Consider the following 22,130-nt stretch of genomic DNA (forward strand, 5'->3'; position numbering starts at 1 on the left):
TAATGAACAGGAAGCGTCCTGCTTGGCCGTGGCAGGCGTGCAATACTCACACAGACAAGCACTAATTGATTTCTCAGCCAGTGATTTCCCTGGATAAATATATGAGGCCCAACACCTCCACAGTACGAGCCGTCAGCTCAGGTGGCTGAGAAGGTGCTAGCACAGCATAAACAGTACACGAGGCATGATACGCAAATCCATCAACGCTTTGTTTACCTCATATGGCCTCCCAGCATTCTCGCCTGTTGCCACGGAGACTCATATCACAGTCAGGGTTTTAAAAAAGTGATGGTATGATGGCCGGAATCAGGAGTGGCTGCTGTTTTGTATATAATGTGACATGGATTTGCCTCTTCGGTTTTGACCTTGTCCATCTCCTGCCTGTTTTTGAACCTTCTGCGGTTTAGACGAGTTGAGGCTTTGAAAAATTTTCTTCAATTTGAGATCATAGTATTTGGTTTTTAGCATTAAACTATGATTTCATCCAGTCTGATTATATCAAACATGTGTGATATTTTGAGCGGATTCTAAAACAGGCACATGCTTCTGCTTGAACTTTTCCACTGTAACCATTTACAAAGTCAGCAAGTGCCTAGTGTTTCATAAACTGTTCAGACTGTTCAGAAGTCAATTAGTGTATCCAAGCTTTTAGTGAAGCATTCAAAACATAAACATCTTGCCAGTTAAGACTTTTTTGATGGCAGGAGAAATCAGTTAGTTCAAGTCATATTGGAATCATTGTGTTCACAAGTTGAGCAAATATGAGTACAACCTTAAAGGAACAGTTTACTCAAAAATAAAATATTGCTGAAAATTTACTCACTGACAGGCATCCAAGATGTACTGTAGACAAGTTTGTTTCTTTATGGGAACAGATTTGGATAAATTGTATTACTTCATTACTTGTTCACCAATAAATCCTCTGTAATGAATGGGTGCCGACAGAATGAAACTCCAAACAGCTCATGAAAGCATCACAATAATCAACATGTAATCCACATGAGTCTAGTCCATCAATTAATGTATTGTGAAGCAAAAAGCTATGTGTTTGTCAGAAACAAATCATCATTACGGAATTTTTACTTTAACTTTCCCTGCCATGTGTTGCATTTTTCAGTGCAAAAACATGATTTGTGGAGGACCATTTGATTTCAACCAATTGTAATTTATCTTAATAAGTGATGGTACAGTTTAGTTTGTGCTTCGTTTGTAGAGATTTGTGTACTGAAGTTGCTGAAGTGTGGTATAAAATATTTTTGCCATAATTCTTTAAAGTAGCATGACAACAATTAAAATCATCAATCACATACCTAATGTGTATATTTTGCTTTTCATTATGTAGCATGAAAGCTTTAAAAATATGTCTTGAAGTATTTTAACTGACCAGTCCTTTTTATTCTGACAAAAATCAGTGTTACACATATCACATCATAATTACTATTTATTAAAATGAGAACTTTCTAAAGTAAAACATTTTTCCCCCAAACAAGACTTGAAGTTTTAGAATGTTTACTTTTTCTTGAATTTTTTTTCTATATTATACCTGATGTTATGGTGACTCAACAGAAACCTTTACACTAAAACCCCCTCATGATTGGTTCTTTATGTTTCCTAAACAGCCGCATTTTGTGATGCCACAGTGATGCCATTGTCTGTTGATATCTTGGCCCCATCAGTTATATCTTCACCCCTCTGTTCTCTGAGGTCTTTGTGTGTGATGGAGAGAGCAAATGACTGCCAGTCATGGTGATTGGCACTCATTATTAACATTGTGACTGCTTTGCAACCAGGTCCAATTCCATTTAACAAAACGCAGCTATTGCTGTCAGCCATTAATTTGTTTTGATTGATTTTTAATGCTTGTCTACTAGTCACATTTGGACTGAAGCAACCCTGATGTGTCTTGCTGTGTTTCTTTAACCCACACATCTCTGTAGCAGATCACATTAATTTCCTTGTTTCCTGCTCCTTTTAGTAGAGATGGCTCTGTTACATAACTGTAGATGTATTAGAGCAGCTTTTAAAATGTGGATCAAAGAATAGACATAGTTCAGAAGTAATAGCCTCTCATCAGTATATATCCACCCATCGAATACCCTGTCTTTCATCCATCCTCATCAGTGAGAGTTTCCGCCTCTTCACCTTGTCTTTATTTTCTTCCCCTTCCCTACATGAGCGTACCAAATGAATGGCCATGTGGCAGGCAAAGTTCATAAGTATTCACGATATTTCTATTTTCCCAGAGGGAATTCATCATGAGTCCAGCGATTATAATTTGTTCCCCGAAATTTGTCATGTCTGTGTGCGGGGGTGTTCGATGTTCTGGAACCTGGCGAGGTATCGACTCCATCAATCAGTATTACTGTGGTAACGTTCTGAAAGCCCTACATCCAGCGGCAGGCAGCGGGATGGAAAGACAATTAAACAGGGAACATGGAATGAGTGAGAGAGACAGATGAGAGACTTAGGCCCTTAAAAAATGCCAAGCACACATTTCTTTGACTTGCTTGTTTTCTACCTTTCCATCAGTTGATGTCAATTGCAGTTCTTTCCGGCGTAATTTGTCCCTATAGACCAGTTGTGGTTTAGAATATTCAAAAAGGGGAAAATAAGGGATCCAGAAACAATTAGGCAAAAATAATCAAAGTCTGATAAGGCAATTCTCTTCAGTCAAACAATTATGATAATTAATTCAGTCATAACACTGTCACCATAACAATTAATGCAAATTTGCTCTAAATAATAAATATTTGCTTGTCTCTTTACGTGTTCTGTAGAATCTACAGACATATGGCTTACACTACAATCGATCACAAAGACTAATTAAGTAGCACAACAATAACCACAATTAAGACAGAGTTAAAGTTAAGCATGCTTCTCAGATACAGATTGATCTCAAGCACTGATACGCTGGCCTAACAAGTCAAAAAAGGCTGCTTATTAGCCAAGAGTAAAAGCTAGTGCTGTCAAATGATTAAGCTGCAATTAATTGCATCCAAAATAAACATTTTTGTTTAAATAATATATGTGTGTGTACTGTGTATATTTATGATATATATATAAATACATGTACAGTATATAGTTTGAAAATATTTACATGTATGTATTTCTATTCATATAATTTGTATTATATATAAATATATTTAATATATAAACATAACATCTTTTTCTTCCAATATACACATGCATGTGTGTGTATTTATATAAACATAATTAATATACACAGTACACACACAGATATTATGAAAACAAAAACTTTTATTTTGGATTCCATTAATCGTGATTAATTGTTTGACAGCACTAGTAAAAACAAAAAGGTGGGACTGGTTCTGCCATATTGTGCATTACAGTTTCTCCCATCAAGACTACATGTGATCCAACTTGGTATATACAGTCTTTGGTAATGGTCAAGGGTTTCGAGTGCATCATTTTGGTGACACATTATTGTTCAATTTGTGTTGTTGACAGTGGCTGTCTTGGTAGTGATTATCAATTATATTTTCATTCGAGAGCAATTTGCAGAGCCAAATAAGTTTTTAAGGTCAAACGTGTGTCTGAAAAAGCCAAACTTTAAGTCCTGCAATTCAGCCCACATTCATGATGTGAAAATATATAAATATATTGGTTTCATATCTAATTTAATTTGTCTATATATCTGGCCTGTAAACCTTCAAACTTCAAGATTTTGAAAACCTTTTTTAAAAAACAAAGCTTTGTCAAGTGAATGTGTATGTTTGTCAAATTCTACTTCAGATTTGAATTGCAATACCATATCCTGTTTGATACTGCATTTCAAATATAGAAACTGAATTTAAATTTAATACATTGTTAGGTGAAAAATTCTGGTATACTATGCTGTATGCAATTTTAAACTACATCAAATATAAGTGTGTTGTGAATAAATTACATTTTACTTAGACCCAGACCATATGGAGATGCATTTTGCTGTATATGCTTATATTTTGTATTGTATAGGCGTTTTGTCCACATGGATCTGGCATTTTGGGAGAGTGAAACTCGGGTCCCAGAGTGGATAAATCTGAAAATGCCTCTGATATATTTTCTGAAGCAATGAAGTCATCAGACCACATCTCCCCCCTAGTCTGACACCGCTACGTGACATAACAGAGACAAAAACATGAACAAACACTGAACGATAGTCTTTTTATTAACTAATATTAACAGATTAATAAATGTATTGTTCTATGTGCATTTGTATACCGCGCAATGTTTATGCACATAGTCCAAGTTTTCTTCTCCATTTTTAGCGTAACTCTGTGAGCCAGAATTACAGCACCACATACTGGTCTGGCAGGTATACTACATCGTTTTGTGGTTTTGCAGACGCAGATATTTCTTGAGAAGAGGAAAAAAAAAAAGATTGGATAGGGAAAGCTTTGACTTTGTGTGGATGTAGCCTAAATTTCTCGAGAATCTCATTAAAATAATCAACCAATTAGGCACAGGTGGGGCACGTTCGGATCAACTTAATTAGCATGATAGTAAGTATATATACAGCCAACTCACCTTTGTCCCGTGAGTTTTATGGCATCTTTCCTCCAAATCCTCATTCTGAACTATTCCTTTCCCAGCTTGGGATAATGAGGAATTACCTACGTAATTCTTCTGGGAGCTCAGAGCCCTCCCCTCGGACAACACACGAAATATGCATACTACTTGCTCAATCTGATTATATGTAAGTGTGAACTTGTCCATTTATGTGGCCTGCTAGAAGGTGTTATGTGATTAGTGGTATGGACATAATGCTTAGTCTGAGCGTATGCAAATCTTTGTGTCTTCCTGTGAAAATGGAGGAAAATATGTAAATTAAAGATGACACTAAGAATCAGTATCGCGGCCAATGTACATGGAAGAAACACATGCTGGCATTAACAGAGTTCTTTGACAGCAGACACCATACTGCAAAAAGATAATGTTAATTAGGTAGGCCACAGAGAACAGTGCGCAGGGCATTCTTTACTGAGAGAACAAGCTGTGTGTACAACAATCAAAACATCTTACATAATGTGTGCAACTCATTTCCCAAGCCTCTAACTACTTGCTCCTTTTGCCTTGATGTTTAATAGAGGTCTTTCGGGTTGAATATGATACAGGCTTAATGAGAAAGGCCTCCTCACCTTCTCACTTTCCAATGAGTAATTGAGCTTCATGGTTAGAAGCTGGTGTGGCTGATTGCAGCCCATATGCTTCATCTCGACTCATTTTGTATGTGTGCCTTCCTCTTGAACTCGGTTCCTAATAAATGATACCTTCTCTTTCACACTTTGCAGATGATGGTAAGTTCTCAGACGTTCTTTCATTTTCTGCAGTCTCACCAGATTTCCTCGAGCCTCAAAGGTGTCATAGCAGCCAGATACAGAATCCATCATGTTTTATCATTGGCGCACCGCGTGTGTTAAATTGAAGACAGGAGAAAAGCACTCCTGTTTCTCACCCCACACCCATTTAATCGCTTAAATTCTATTGTCAGTGAAAATATGCTAATTGGGCCCTCTGTTTGCGTGAGAGCGTATTAAAAAGAAAAGCAATTTTTCCATCATCCAGAAGGAAGAAATTGCTTGGGTCTGATAAATGAGCTTATCCTTAATCCTAATTATGTCAAAGGCAGGATTTACAACCTTTTTCATAAACAAGTAGGGAACGCCACAAAAGATTTGACAAAGTAATGTGGATAGAATTCAGGCCCACCTGATGCAGAAACTTGGTTGAGCCGAGACCTGGCAGGTTTGTTTAACAAAATATAACAAATGACAAAATGTTTTCTCAGGCATGTGATAACGTTACCTAGAAGTGTGATGTATAATACATGGAGCCATGAGAATATGAGCATCTTGAATGGCTCATGTTTGAGAATTGTTGTAGTGATGCTGTGACAGTGACTGGCATGTTGTTTCCTGCAGTGTTTGCCAGCAGGTAATCTCTATCGTACTGAAAGTGCAGTGGATTATAAATAACCCACTGTTGTTCTGAATCAGCCCGAGAGCTCTAATCTTGTCATTGCTCTCTCCAGCTCAAAGTGGCTGTGAAGCTGGCTGTGCAGCTCTTAGTGGTAGAGCCACATAATAAAGGATGGTTTCAGTGCTTGACTTTAAATATTGTGCCAGTCAAGGAGGATGAACCATAAAGTTTCAAATAGTTCTTTTGCTCTTATTTTCATCCTGTTCTCAGACGTGTATTACGCTGTTAACTTCGACTATATGAAGTTATGTATTTGTTGTATTGATTCTGTTGTATTGTTAAAGAATGTTTTTGTAGTCTAAATATTTTTGCATGTAATTAGCTGCCTGATTTACAAGGTCTGGATGGAGTGTTCACCCTTTCCCTACACTGAACAGGCTGTTACCTTGAAATCCCCTGCACTATGATCAAAAAAAGCTAAAACTTGAGTCATACAGATGAGAAGGATTTCAAGTATGATGACATGCTTGAATAATTATTTAAACTTATAATATTAGTTATGTTTAGTGTATAAAATGTACATCCATGTGTATTGGGATGTCATGGTGTATTGGAAGAGTGTCTGAAACCTTCATTTCCTTATGAGGGACCTGGGCAGTAACTGTCTTCGGCTTTAGGCACAGCAGATGGTCTCTCTGTCAATGTCGGCCAGTAAAGTTTAGCTGCCATGCTCTAAATCAGTGGTTGTCAACCAGGAGGCCTCAGCAGACTTGGTGGGCACAAGATGACAAGATGAAATATTCTAGCTTAGTATAATAAAAAATGTGACGAGCATCATATTTTTTTATTTACATCTGTCCCCACAAAAACTGTTATTTTTGCTAAAGAACATAAGGTTCTTGAAACTGCTGAAAATAATAACAGTTTATTATTTCAATCACTCCGATGTTTAAATATATATATATATATATATATATATATATATATATATATATATATATATATATATATATATATATATATATATATTATTATTATTATTATTATTATTATTATTATTATTATTATTCGTCATTACACGAGAGGAAACCAATGGACACATCTGACCTCTGCGATTGTTGTCTTTGACAACAGAGCACCTTGAAGTGACAGGTTACCCCGCATACTTTGAGCGCGAGAAAGACCGCGGTGTAATTCAGTCATACAGAGTAATTGTGGACGTAAGGAGAAAGTCCACAGACGGTGTTGCGCTGGAGTGGAATACGGTTATCAGAGTCCCTCACTCACTCACTCACTCTCTTGCGCGCCCGCGGCTCTCAGAGGAAGTGCTGCTTGTGCTGAAGGAACGGCTGGGAGCGCAACATACACGGACGCAGCGCGAGCGAGGACACCACGCGCAAAGAGGTGCACCTGTAATCCACGCTGCTCACGCGCCGATGTACGGATAGTGTGAGAGCATCCAGAAGAGATATTCGACACCACGCGCATACCCATGCTTGGGATTTGGCTTTCTTTTTCTTCGCTAATGCAAAAGGAAATATGCAGCGAAGCCTCACACTGCTCTGCACCAGTTTTCTGGGATTGTGCCTCGGTTCCAGTTTTCCAAGTAATATCAACATAGGTGAGTGAATGACAAAAGTGAAGAAATGGAGTGTAGAGTGATGCGTTATGAATAATATTAAAAATAAAAATAAGAAAAGAGGAAAAGAGGCGTAATTATGGATATAATAATTTCACTTGTGTTACCAGAAACCTGCCTAGGTGGTTTTAATGTATTGTGGGATTTTTCTTCCACCACAGGAGGGTTATTCCCAACCGAATCACACGAATATGAAGTGTTTCGGTTTGCGCTCTCGCATCACCAGGATATCCCTAAACTGGTACCTCAAGTGGATATGGTCAAAATGGGAAATAGCTTCTCCATGACATATGCTTGTGAGTACAATCTGTTTTTACAGTGTAGAGATAAATGTGTGTGGTGAATGTCTTTCGCACTGCAGCTGCTGTACGCGTCTATCTGTTGCTCTGATGGCTAAATAATAAAGTGAGGAATTCTGGATGGGAAAGTTTTTGTCTGGCTGTTGCGCATACCTCGGACGATAAAATCGATCTTATTTGTATTTGTAATATAATTGACATCAAATGTGGCGCTTTTTGATTGCATTAGTGATATGTGGTTCACAAGCGCAGAAAGTGCTGGGTTCAGACGCATAAATGCGTGTGAATGCGCTTTACGCCTGGAATACATCGTTGATCAGTAACCTAATTATCAAACACATTTTTGCAAGACATTTTTTCTTAATTTCGTTCCACCGTGCGTGCAATTAATCTCAATTATGCGTCATACGCGCATGCTTTATTGCTGATACATCACGAAGCCATTCTATTGTGTTCATAATGCTGATCATTTGAATTAATAACGGTTTTGTGTAACATTTCGGGGGTCAGGTATTTTGGGTCACAGGACATTTTATTATTTAATAGACTGTCAAATATTTTTTTTGTTTCTGGTCTCAAAGCGCGCAACGCGTGGCAGCTTCCGTTGAACAGAACATAGGATCAAAAACAAGCGCTAATAGCCAATGAATTGATTAATCAATGACTTTAGCTCTTTAGGCTCATGTAGATGTCTAACAGGAACAATATAGTGAGGTTACAGACAGAGAGCGTGAAGTCTATTTTTTTAGTCTCTGTGTCACTGATTTCCAGCAAGAGGTATGGAAAATTTAGATTTTTGCTTTACTAAAGATATAAAACAGAATTGTGACTTGTATTCATATAAAATCACTGCTAAGTTTTTTTCATATTTGCATCTAGAAATCCATCCAGAATTGTTTACAATACTTTGCTATTGATTATTTTATTAATCAATTAATGTAATAGCGTCCACTTCAAATAATGGTCCATTATAATATAATTTAAGAAGAACACATTTCTTGTTTAGTGGTGAGGGGATTCTTGAGCCTTAATCATGGGAGAAAAAAAGGTTGGGACACACTGCTCTGTCTAACTTTTTTTTTTCTCACAAAAGCATCAAAGAATGTGGAAATATATATATATATATATATATATATATATATATATATATATATATATATATATATATATATATATATATATATATATATTTAAATATGACGCAAACTAGACACTTGAATATGAAAATCAGTGTGAAGATGTCTTTCAGTTCTGTAGCATGTTTTAAATATTCGTTGTTCAGTAATACTACTGAGAGCACATCAAAGAAATGCACTTTAAATCTATGCATTCGTCTCCCCCGAGCTACCAATATTTCTTTTCTTGATGTGAATTTTGAGCTATGCATAGACCCTCCCACCTCATCCTCCCTTCATACTTTCAGTGTGTGTCAAGTCAGACCAGTCATCCATCAGCACTTTAAGCCTGCTCTCTGGTCTTGAGAAAAAATATGAAAAGATATTATAATGGAGTTCCAAATATTAATGCGGAGGTTTCCCAACAGTGTAATTAAACTCCATTCACTGATTCTGTCAGAGCTGGAGGTGTGCTGTGGGATTTTTAATAGCGTGAAGAGACAAATCAGTCCCTCTATGAATTTCATGGTGTTCTCTCAGGTGGAAAATGCATCATGCTCATTAGTCAATGATGTTCTTGCACTTTTTTCTTCACTGTCTTCTAGATAAGGCATGTGTGATTCACTGACCCATTATAAAGCTCGGTCATATTTAAATGCGCCAGCAGTTTGTCCAGGATAATCGAAGGTCTTTTGTATCACTCTGTGCTCCCGTCCTGATCTGTTGCGTAGTGAATGGGCAGCCCTTGCGCAGCGAGCTGTGAGAGGAGTGCTGTGAAGGCCCCGACTCTGTGTAATGCTGAATGGCCTCTTGTGCCAGGAACTGAATGTGTGTCCGGAGACGCCTGAGGAAACTTACCCTCAGCTGCTCCCTCTCTGTGTGGGCTCAATCCTTAGAGCAAACCATCCCCGTCATGCATTTATGAAAAGTGCACATGTACTTTGTGGTAAAACAGTGGACTTAAGTGGGATTTTATTTTGTAAGAGGATCTTATTAAAATTTTACATTTAATTGTTAATGCTAAATATTTGAGGTTTCTGTATATAGAATCACAATCAATCTCAACAGAACCTGAGGGCTCAGTCTAGCTTTTGTGGTTTTAAGTTGTGTGTGCTACTATTGTTCATTAATGCACTGTATGAAACATAGCATCAGTTGAAAACAATAACTACTGATTTCCCAAAGCCATGTTTGATTTAATGTCTGCTGCACTCTTATTACTTTAAGTAACTCTTATTACTTTAAGTAAATGTAGATATCCTCTATGTAGAGATTAATATTATGCAGATGCCTGATAGTAAACAAATAATTTAAAAAAGATGAATCATAAACCGTTTTTTTTTTTTTTTCACTCTCTCACCTTCCAGGTATAGACACGTTTTAGCTTTCAATTTCAGAAGAATGCATCTCTATAAAGGTGTAATGCAGTTTATTCAATGACCCCCAGCCGTCTCGCTGACATTTGAAGTCCTCTCAGCTGATGGTAGATTCCTTTTTTTGATCCGTGAACAGAATTAGAGCTGATCAATAGCCAAACCCCATGCAAAGACTCTACAATCAATACAAGATGTTCACCTGTTCCTTCATGCAAAGACTCAAGGGCCCACTTAAAGATCTATAGGAGAGTGTGCATTCATAGACCTCCAAGAAAGAAAGACTTCAGGCCAGAAGAATATTAGCATGCTTCAAAAAAAATAAAAAAAATAAATATAGAGTGAAGCCTCATAATATAATACTCTAAATGAAACATCTGGGTTTTTTTCCCTGCTCTGCTACTGTTGAAGAGTAGTATGTGTGTGTGTTTCCCTTTATCATTTGTTTCACAATATCTAGTTTATACCTTCGCATCTGATGTGATTGCTCTTGGGAGACGGCTGTAAACATGTATCAGAGTATCTCAGAAAGCAGCAGCGGTTTCTGTCATAAGCCTGAAATGTCTTTCCGTGTTTCGCACTGAGAAGAAAATAATAACCCTCTGCAGCAAGTCTTTCTGCACGTAGAAATGCATACAGACAGCACGGTAGTTGATTTCTAGGATTGTGTCTGTTGGGGGAGTTTGCTCCATGGTGTTATTGTGTAACAGGAAACCGGAAGGGGGGAAGGGATCGCCCTCAGTCACCACATCTCCCGGAGCAACAAGACCTCAAAATTCTGAATGAATGAATGATCTGGAAGGGATTGCCTGAAGCCAGACATTCAGTTAAAGCGCCAAGAGGTTCAGTTCCTAAATTTCCTTTGCAGAAAAGGTCTGAACAATCAAGAAAAATCACTAAATAAACATAAGTTCTGATTGGATGAGCCACGCTGCACACCTGTGACCAAACATCAGTAGTATTGCTTGGCAACTGTAAACAACCTACAGTTAATCACTAAATCACTCCAATTATAATCAGTGCACTACAACAGAATCTCTAGCAGCTGACATTTCTTCAGTCACATGGCACTGAAATTGTGTAAACACACCTTGTCAGCTTCTATGTTGCGTATGCATTATGTATCTTAACAGTCACATATGGAGGAAAATGTGATGATTACATTTTTTGGCATATTTTTGAATGATATTAATGATTTTATTCATCAATCATGCATTAAAATGACAAGTGAAGACTTTTTAAATGTTAAAAAGATTTATATTTCAAATAAAAGTTTCTATTCATCAACGAATTTTGATAATAATTTTGGTAATAATAAGAAAAGTTTTTTTGAGCAACAAATTGGCATATTAGAATGCTCATAGAAGGTTCATGTGACACTGAAGACTGGTGTTAACACTGTTGAAAATGCATCTTTACATCACAGAAATAAAATAGATTTAGTAAACCGTGATTTTAAACTGTCATAATACTTTACAAATGTTAATAATATTGTTCACTGCATTTTTAATAAAATACATACAGCCACATACACACTGTACATACTGAACATGCTTGGTGAGCATAAGGGAACTCTTTAAGAAACTTCTTACTAAGAAAATCTTACCAACCTCGAACTTCTGATCTCTTGTATTTAAACATTTATCAGAAATTGTGAATTAGATGGAACCAGTGCCAGTCCGGATCTTCATCTCGAACTGTTAATTGTGAATTTTGCCCTGAAGCAAACACTAATGCAAACACCACCCCATGACGTCCCATGGCAGCTCTGGAAATCAGCAGTTTGGGAAAATGCAATGCCGTTTAATGTATTTTGGGAATTCACAACAATAATCGGGAGGTAATTAAGGCCAGTGTGTGGTGGATTTATATATGCTGGCTTTGTATCTCTGGTTTACTGTAACTGTTGGTTTTTGTGAGAACTGTGAGAAAGGATCCAGCGAGGGATGTACTTCTCAATGAGGCAAAGACAAGAGCTGTCATGTTCAGTCTGAGTGTCGAACAGAGACTCCCTTGTCTCGCACAGTCCTTTACATTAATGAGAGACAAAGAGAGCATCTCGTCTTCTCCCATCTGTCTTCTCTTCCTCAGAAACATGACAACTGTTATCGTCCTGTTTTTTTATTTTATTTTTTATATAGAACAAAGAATTTAAAGGTGGTAAAACACTAAGGGAAGCTTTTGATTTTTGAGCTGAAAATGACAAATACAAGAATCAGTATAACAGACTGAAGCATGAATTCAGGATGAGACAGTCTTGCCTTGACATTGTTATCTAGTGCAAGAGACTCCACTGTCCCCCATACCATCATATATTGCCATTTTAAATAGTGGAAGCAGTCCAATTATGCTTCATTAGGAGTATGGCCCATATAGCCTGAGCTTCCTGTCTTAATGAGGACACATGTGTCTGTCTTGGCTGACATCACCATAGAGAATTTAAGAATGTTTTTTTTAATTGTGATCTCTATAGTTTTTAGTGCTTGTGTAGATCTAATCATAGGCTGTATTATCCATGTTAGGAAAATGTTTTATGATAGGGAAAATCTGACTCAGGTATATATAAATATATAAATCTTACCACCCATAAAACCATGAACATTTGCATTCTTCCAGTGATCTGGATGCAAAACTGCACTTAAAACACTTTGATTGACTAGCACTGCTATTGGTCTTATGCTACCGCTACCGAATTCATTTTAGCTGAATTGTGAGCTAACTGTCTGAATTGAACATGATGAAAGAGAGAAAGTCTTGGCTGCCAAGAAATAATAAACTGACCGCACACCTTTCTATTTCTATTGCTTCCTCAGAAGTACAAAAAGAATCAAAATGGAATCAGAACCAATGTTCTTGGTTCCAATACTTACTAAGATATGTGTTTGTGGGTCAGGCTGCTGTCTGTTTTAAGATGTCTTGTAAATGGTCTGGTTTTCTCAGTGATCAGCATAATTAGCCAGGGTTCCTGTACACTGGTGAAAGACAAAGAAAGATACCACCCCTCTCTGAAGACGGCATCTGCATCTTTTATTCTTTGCAACTCTGCTTAAGCACAAGAGCTCATACGTGAAACTGTTGCCCGTCTGAGGGTTGTGCTTTTGTCCTGTCCGTGATGTCGAGGACACATACTGAGCCCAGCGGCCACAGGCTCACAGCACTATTAACACTCTTTGAAAGTGTGACCTTTTTGTTCATCCCCTGCACACCAAGACTGAGTGTCAAGTTTTCTGGTCAGCCTGCCCTAACACTCTTCTGGCCTACTTAGTGCTCTGATCCTTGAGTTTAATATCCATCCGTAAGTACGAGAGGAAGAGTTCTCAGCTGGGAACTTATTATTGTGCTCACATGCATTAAGGGTCAGTGATGGGAATAACAGCGTTATAAATAACGCCGTTACTAACGGCATTACTTTTTCCAGTAACGAGTAATCTAATTGATTACTCTTCTCATCTTAATAACGCCGTTACCGTTACTGCCAAAAAATGCGGCGCGTTACTATAACTGATGAAGCAGTTTTTTTTTCTTATCAGACCATCTAGCAGGGCTGGACTGGGACAAAAAATCAGCCCTGGACTTCATCCAGACCGGCCCACTATGCATGTAAACATGCGCGCGCACACACACACACACACACACACACACACACACACACTACATGTCTATACATACATTAATCTGCGTGTTAAATTACCGATTAGAATGTATTACTATCAAAACCAAGAAAAAAATATTAAAATAATAAACAAAGAAAATGCAAATGATTTTATCAGGCTTTATTTTAAATATCTAAAGGTCTTAATTTATGTGCTTTTTATTAATCTAATAGTGCAGCAACATAAAAATTTTTGTATTTATATTAATTTACACATATTACCTCTGACCTGTTGGCTGCTTATAGTAGGCTAGTATAAAGACCACTGATCTACAGTAAATGTGATTTATAAAGACCACTGATCTACAATAAAATAAAAGAGTAATTAAGACAAAGATCGTTGTGTAGTGATTTATTTTAAATTGTTCTTAACATAATCAAAGGCCTTTAAAAATCCTTGAAGTACACTGGCTTATATATTCAAACGCAGAGCTCAATGCTAGGGTTCAAAACTGTACTTGCCCTGCTAAAAATAAAAACATAAAAATAAAATTGCTATTGTTTTCTTTGTAAATAAGCTGCAATCTCATTTCACAATTCCAATACCACAATAAACACTAACTATTAAGTTCAAACATAAATGAAGACAAGTGAAAAGTCAGCAATAAAATAAGAAAAAAAAATCATAAATAGCACCATTTTCAGGTACAGATACTGCATATCCAAATATAAAATACTTCACGTAACACACACATACACACACACATATACATATATATATACATATACATACACACTTGTTAAAGCTGTTATTCAAGAGCAGTGAGTTATTTCTCTTTGTCTTCTGTTCACATTAATGACACAGACCGACAGTAGGTATAAGGTTTCTCCCTGGCACTTTAAGAGATTTTTTTCTCAATTGATTACAAATTGAAAAAATATATCTCACATAAATTCTGTAAATATATAGAGACAGAGCATGAGCTGGTATTATTAAAGGTTAAAAATAATTAAATGTAATGCAGTTTTCATTATAATGACAATTATTTAATGACAGGTGAAGATAATAAATATGCACTATAGTGCACATATTTAGCAAAATACTCCTTTCTTATGGCTATTTTTCAATCTCAACTAACCTTGCTATGGTCTTTAAACGGCTTTCTTGAGGTAAATGTAACGCTCTGTGACATAACTGTTCTCCTGTTTTGACTGATGACTGATAACTGATCGATATTATTTATGAGGCATATATACATTTCATTTCTGTAAGTTGTACTGTATCTTTAAACAGAAAGTAACAGATGATCGATTTACTTGAACTGAGGCGCTAAAGCGATCTGTCACGTCACATTTTCTAACGCCAAAACGGTACTGTCTGAATTTTGTAATAAAATGGACAGAACCTGAGAGCTGAGAATTTTAAATGTAATTTATATAGATCAGTGAGTGGCTGCATATTACAGATGGAATATCCTAACTTTTTGAAACAAAACAATGCAGTAGCCTCCGTGTATCATTACATTTCTGTCTCACCTCAGCAGTCAAGTCCCGCCCTGCTGACGTCTTCACGTCTTTTGCCTTCCAGCAAATAATTTATATATCTTGACACCTTTGGTGGCATCTGCCTCAAGTTCTTGTCGTTTTTTTCTCTCTCAACGTTCGGCCCCTCCTTTACGCTTAGATATTTTATCATTTAACACAGTGGTTTTCAACCTGTGGTCCGCGGCCCACTATTGCAGGTGGGCCGCCAATTATTTTCTGTTCATTTCCAGTCCATTCTAGGGCTGTGCGATTAAAAGAAAACGTCCTAAAATCACGATTTGAGCGTGCGCGATTTCTAAATCGCTTTATACCACAATTTTCCGCGGCCCTGACCTCCCGTATCCGATCCCATCAGAATGCATTGCGCCTAGCGCGAGAACAGAGACTGGGCATATGCCTAACTCCAGGTTCACACACTGTCTGTGATGCGCCTCTTTTCTGAGCCAATGTTGACGGATCAGAGCGTTCTCAATGCGGTAAAAGGCTAGAAATAAAAACGTGCGATAATTCATGTCTAACACATGAGCATAGAGTGAATTTGTTAGTGAACAGGATGCAGTTTAAGTGAGAGGAGACACGTTTTAAGTGTGCACACTCTCTCCTCGCAAAGCAGCGTGTATCTGAGCAAGCACGACCGGTTTTGTGACAGAGCAAAGGAAATCTGCTGCGAACAGAGAGATTCGCACTCGTGCATTATTTTAATGTGCTTTCGCGTTATATTTATGCGCTCTCACTGCTGACCGCATACACATACTGTATGCACACTGCAAACACCTGAGGCACCGCTACAATTAATGAGCTCTATGAACAATGCATGGCAAAAAAGAAAAAAAAGTCCCTGTATATGGGATTTTTTTTGTTTTTTTTTTTGCCACAAGTCTATACATTTTTTTTACATCTTCACTATAGTGATAATTTTGACTTATGTCTGTTCTAGAGATGACTTTTTGATAAAGCTCTGATTGGTTTTCTCTTGGAAATATGTTTCAAATTAATCCTGAATGCATTTATGACTGTAAAAGCATATGGATGTGTGTCACAATTGCAAAATTGATAAAAAAAAATCGCGATAGTTTTTTGTGTTTTTTTCCCATATCGCACACTCACAGCCCTAGTTTATTCAATAAATACAGTTTAAAATCTAGCTTCGGAGTACTAAGTTATTAACCCAACAATAGCGGGGTCAGTTAATTTTTTTGAAGTGGGCCGCGCAAACATATGTGTTTGGTTGTGTGGGCCGCGAGTTGAAAAAGGTTGGGAACCACTGATTTAACATATTGAGTTTCGTTGCAGTTGTAAAGCGGCCGCTTTTCAAGGCTAGAATTTGATTCTGATTGGCCAATAAGCACTGAACACGTCACGTCTCGCAGCCGCATCACCCTCATGCGCACGCGTTGTTTTATCTGTTCTTTATACTGCTTTTTATGTTTTAAATAAATTATTGTGACTAACGTAAATAAATAAAAAAAGCATCATGCAGCTTCATGGGAGAGACACATAAGACCGGAAATGTACCATACAACAATATAATTAAGAATATATTTGCGATTATTAATGATTTAAAAACAAAATACATAACGCACCGGCCCAACCAGACCGCGGCCCACCGGGAATCTCCCGGTAGTCCCGATGGCCAGTACATGCCTGCCATCTAGATCTCTGAGCGAGAGACACTTTTTTACTGTTCTACCTTGGTTAATGGGCAGAGCACGAGACAAGCGCATAAATGCTGACGATTGGCTGAGGTAGAGTAAAATTTCATTGTAAGCCAATCAGAGGTAGAGTTGGCCGGGTGTTCGAAAGCACGCATGATGGGTATTCGGCTCTTTTGACTCAGCTCACTGGAAAGAGCCGGCTCTTTTTGCTCACAAACGGCTCTTTAAATGACTTTGACTATAATATTTCAATTTTTATTACATAATTATTTATTTTCTATAGGCTAAAATAGTAAAAATAGAGTCGGATCTTCAGATATGAAAGCCAGCTCCCGACGTTCACCTAAAAGAGCCGGCTCTTAGAGTCGGCTCATTCGCGAATCGCGAACGACTCATCAAAAGCTCATTCGCGAACGAGGCGATCCATCATCACTAACGCTCATGAATTGCGAACGACCCATCATAACGCATAGTCGGACAGGACAGGACACACAAGGAGCAACACAAGCCAGTCATTCAACGAGAGACAGGTATGGCGACGAGCCCAAATAATTCAAAAGTAGCCTTCTCTAAATGGAAGTATAGACATTTCTTTTTCCTTCAAGAAATTAAAGGAACAATAAAAGGAATTATCAAAAGTTCCAAAACATCTATTGTGTTATTTGCATTGATCCACTATATAAACATAATATTTACATACATGGCATTTGATTGGAGGCTAGTCTCACTTTGTCCCACAGCAACGTTTTTTTTTTTTATGTGTTTACAATGTTTCATGTTTCTGTTAATAATGTATTGTATTAAGTGTCCATTTCATTATAATATTTAGATTTATCATAAATAATTGAACATGGACATGTATTTTAAGTTCCGTTAAAGATGGGTAGAGGTGGGGTCACATTTGAGCATTTAAAATTTAATTTTACTTGAAAGTAACGCAATAGTTACTTTCTTAAGTAACTAGTTACTTTTAAAATTTGTAACTGAGTAACTAATTTAGTTACTTTTTGGAAGAAGTAACTAGTAACTGTAACTAATTACTTTTTAAAAGTAACTTGCCCAACACTGTTAAGGGTCGTGTGTGTGTGTGTGTGTGTGTGTGTGTGTGTGTTTGTGTGTGTGTGTGTGTGTGTGTGTGTGTGTGACAGAGAGAGAAAGAGAGAGAGAGAGCTTGTAGATATATCAAATATGCTGTCTAAATGTAGAGAGCTGCCGAATATGCCGCAAAACATTGGAATAACATTTTATCAATCAATACCACTACTTGGAAAAGTAACTTTTTGCTGGAATAGCTGCAGTTTTGAAAGAAGACGAGCTACTGTCATGTTACTGAAAAATATAGTTAAGTAAGTAAGTAAGTGTTTTTTTTTTTATTAGTTGCTTCACATCACAATCTGAGATCAACATCCTTAGTAGTTTCTAAAATAAAATGCATATCAACCAGACAATTATGCATAAGCTTTTGGTTTACTTTTTTGTTTGTTTTGTTTTTAGATATCCCTTTTATTTGTAGTGTCAAGTCATATACAAACCTGATTCCAAAAAACGTTTGGACACTGTACAAATTGTGAATAAAAACAGAATGCAATGATGTGGAAGTTTCAAATTTTAAGATTTTATTCAGAATACAACATAGATGATATATTAAATGTTTAAACTGAGAAAATTATAAAAAAAAATAAACATTTTAAGGAAAAAATAAGTTGATTTTAAATTTCATGGCATCAACACATCTCAAAAAAGTTGGGACAAGGCCATGTTTACCATTGTGTGGCATCCCCTCTTCTTTTTATAACAGTCTGCAAACGTCTGGGGACTGAGGAGACAAGTTGCTCAAGTTTAGGAATAGGAATGTTGTCCCATTCTTGTCTAATACAGGCTTTTAGTGGGTCAACTGTCTTAGGTCTTCTTTGTCACATCTTCCTCTTTATGATGTACCAAATGTTTTCTATGGGGGAGGGATCTGGACTGCAAGCTGGACATTTAAGTACCTGGATCTTTCTACACAGCCAGTATGTGGTCTGGCATTGTCATGTTGGAAAATGCAAGGTCTTCCCTGAAAGAGATGACGTCTGGATGGGAGCATATGTTGTTCTAGAACTTGGATATACCTTTCAGCATTGATGGTGCCTTTCCAGATTTGTAAGTTTTCCATGCCACTCGCACTCATGCAACCCCATACCATCAGAGATGCAGGCTTCTGAACGGAGCGCTGATGACAACTTGGGTTGTCCTTGTTCTCTTTAGTCCGGATGACATGGCGTCCCAGTTTTCCAAAAATAACTTCAAATTTTGATTTGTCTGACCACAGAACATTTTTCCACTTTGCCACAGTCCACCATTTTAAATGAGACTTATGATATATATATAAATTAAACTGATTAAAATTGATGATAAATGCATTTATAATGTTACCATAGATTTCAACTTTAAATAAATTTTGCTCTTTTGAAAAACATTTTCAACCAAGAATCCTGAAAAAAAGCATATGTTTCCACAAAAAATCCATACAACAGTTTTCACCATTGATAATGATAATAAACGTTTAATAATAAACTTGAGGATCAAATTGGCATATTTGGGATCATGTGTGCCTGAAGACTGGAGTATTGGCTGCTGAAAACTCAGCTTTGCATCACATGAATAATTTGAGCACTGATTGGTTGGATACATGCTGGTTTGGCCACACAGTTGTGCCACCCAGTATGTGTGCCGGCCCGTCACATTTGCCACTGAGGTGGATTTTCTTCTCTTCCATATTTATGTGATTCACACTCTCATGCTCAGGTTGTGCAGGTGACTCATTCTGAAGAAGTGAACTCTCATTTGACAAGAGCAGTGGTCTCTGCACCTAAGGGCTTCCACCCACCCAACACTGCATCACTTTTGCTGCACTGAGAGCTATTTGTGGCCCTTAGTATGAAGGACCTGTAACTCTAAATACCACTATCATTAAAGGCATCACAGTGTGGTTATTGTCATACTGTTTTGAACACAACTTAATGTAAACAGAGACGATATGTACTGGACAGACAGACTTCATAGACCTGTAAGGAGATGGTTGTTAGAAATCGATCAAATGTGTTTGTGTGGCTTTTAAATAATGCTTTAGGGCCACAGCACAGTAACTCTTGATGTCAACCATCAGCCAGGACAATTGAGTTGTTTTTATGAAACGACACAAACATCACACTAAAGCACTGAAACTGTCAATATTTGATTCTCTTTTATTGCATCAGACATGATAGACAAAATGAGATGCAGTACTTGGGCTATTTGTTATATTTGGGTAAAAAAAAAAAAAAAACTGTCTTTCTGAGGTCGCCGCTGGCTTTCTCTAAATTGGTTTGTTCTCCTGTTGCAGTGATAACAGTTGTTTCAGCCCTCAGAGGCCTTGTCAGCTGACCGGTTTAGAACATGACTGCCTTTACACAACAAAATGATTTCTCATATAGATTCATATATTATTTATTTATTAATAAGTGTTATTATTGTTATCATTATTATATTTGAATAAATACAATATATAAAAAAAATATAGACAGTCTTGAGGATGTCGATTCCTTTTCAAACAAAAGCATTCTGACATTTGTAAGCCATCAGCCATTGTGTCTGAATGGAAGCATCACTGGACATGAGCAAACAATGAGCACATGCAAATGATGACAAGCCCGGTGAATGTGATTTCACCAATTACAACATGTTTCTGGATCAACATTCTTGTTGACCCTGGAACAACATTCTAATCAACTGATCAAAATTGAGATTGAGAATGTCAGTTTTAGGTTTACAATCAGGATTAGGTGCTTCTACACCCTTGTTAATCAGCTATCATTTCCCTCTGATTTTAGGAATAAATTATGAGTAAGGTTAGGCTTAGGGGTGGGTATTGGGTTAAGTCTGTATTTTTGGACAGTAATGTTGATCCAGGATCAACAAAACGTGTTGCTCCAGGAACATGTCTTACTTAACAAAATCACAGCGACTGAGAAGCCCTGTCTTATGTTGTCATAGCATGCACATACTGTATTTGTAAAGGTCGAATTCCTTGGAAATAACACATTATGTATAGCTGACCTGGAACTGTCCACTTAGGGCATATATACTGTACAGCAGGATACAGGAGTGATTATTACTATATGTTCCCTTGAGCGCCCACAGCCATACGCTTCACTGTGTAGACTAATGACGTGTAACTCCCGTCAATGAGTATGGACAGGTTTATGTGCGTTCTTATGTGCGTGTGTGTGTGTGTGTGTGTGTGTGAGAGAGAGAGAGAGAGAGAGAAAGGGTGAAAAAGGTCTTATGCTTTTCTGTGTGTAATTACTCTGGTGATATTTGCAGATGCTTGTGTGTAGTGAGAGTGAGATTGCTGAATTATTTTGAGTGTATGTGTGTGTGTGTGTGTGTGTTTTATATTTAGACTGTGAGGCATGTAGCTTGTGTGTGTATGTTAGAGTGTGCCGAAGGATATGATGTGTTTATACAGAGGACTGGAGGCCAAAAGAGCGAGCAGAGCACCTCATTAAAGCATTGGATGTGGATGGAAGAGGTGGAGCTTGGTGTCCTTTAAAATTCAGCCCACTGCACAGTTATTCAAATAATCCATACACCGACATGTTATCGGGCATCAACATAGACCAAATAACAACATATGAAAGGGCACACAGGCTCCACAAATAATCCACAGGTTTTCTGCTCATGATTGGAGGGGAGGAGAATAGAGAAACAGTGAGTGAGAGAAACAGATTGAGAAGGAAATGGCTATTTAGTCTCCACAGTTCTCCTGAGGGAGTCTACCTGCGACTGCTCTCAGACTGCAGTTTGAAGCAGTTTACTCCATGGTGCTGCATGGTAAGAACCTCTCAAACACACTGTCACTTAAATAGACTGGCCCCACACATATTAGGTGGAACTGATGTAATTTAGCATGAGCAAAAACAGAAATGCTGGAAAGCCAGTTCAGCAGCACAGCTACAACAAATATACTGTT

At 37.4% G+C, this 22,130-nt stretch overlaps 1 pseudogene; it reads left to right on the forward strand.

Annotated features, from left to right (window-relative positions):
- The first annotated feature begins 7,458 nt into the window (after positions 1 to 7,458).
- Positions 7,459 to 22,130, forward strand: part of LOC113113907 (glutamate receptor 1-like) — a 69,293-nt pseudogene continuing 54,621 nt past the window's right edge.

This window comes from Carassius auratus, chromosome 14 (genome assembly GCF_003368295.1).
Source record: "Carassius auratus strain Wakin chromosome 14, ASM336829v1, whole genome shotgun sequence".
Lineage (NCBI taxonomy): Eukaryota > Metazoa > Chordata > Actinopteri > Cypriniformes > Cyprinidae > Carassius > Carassius auratus.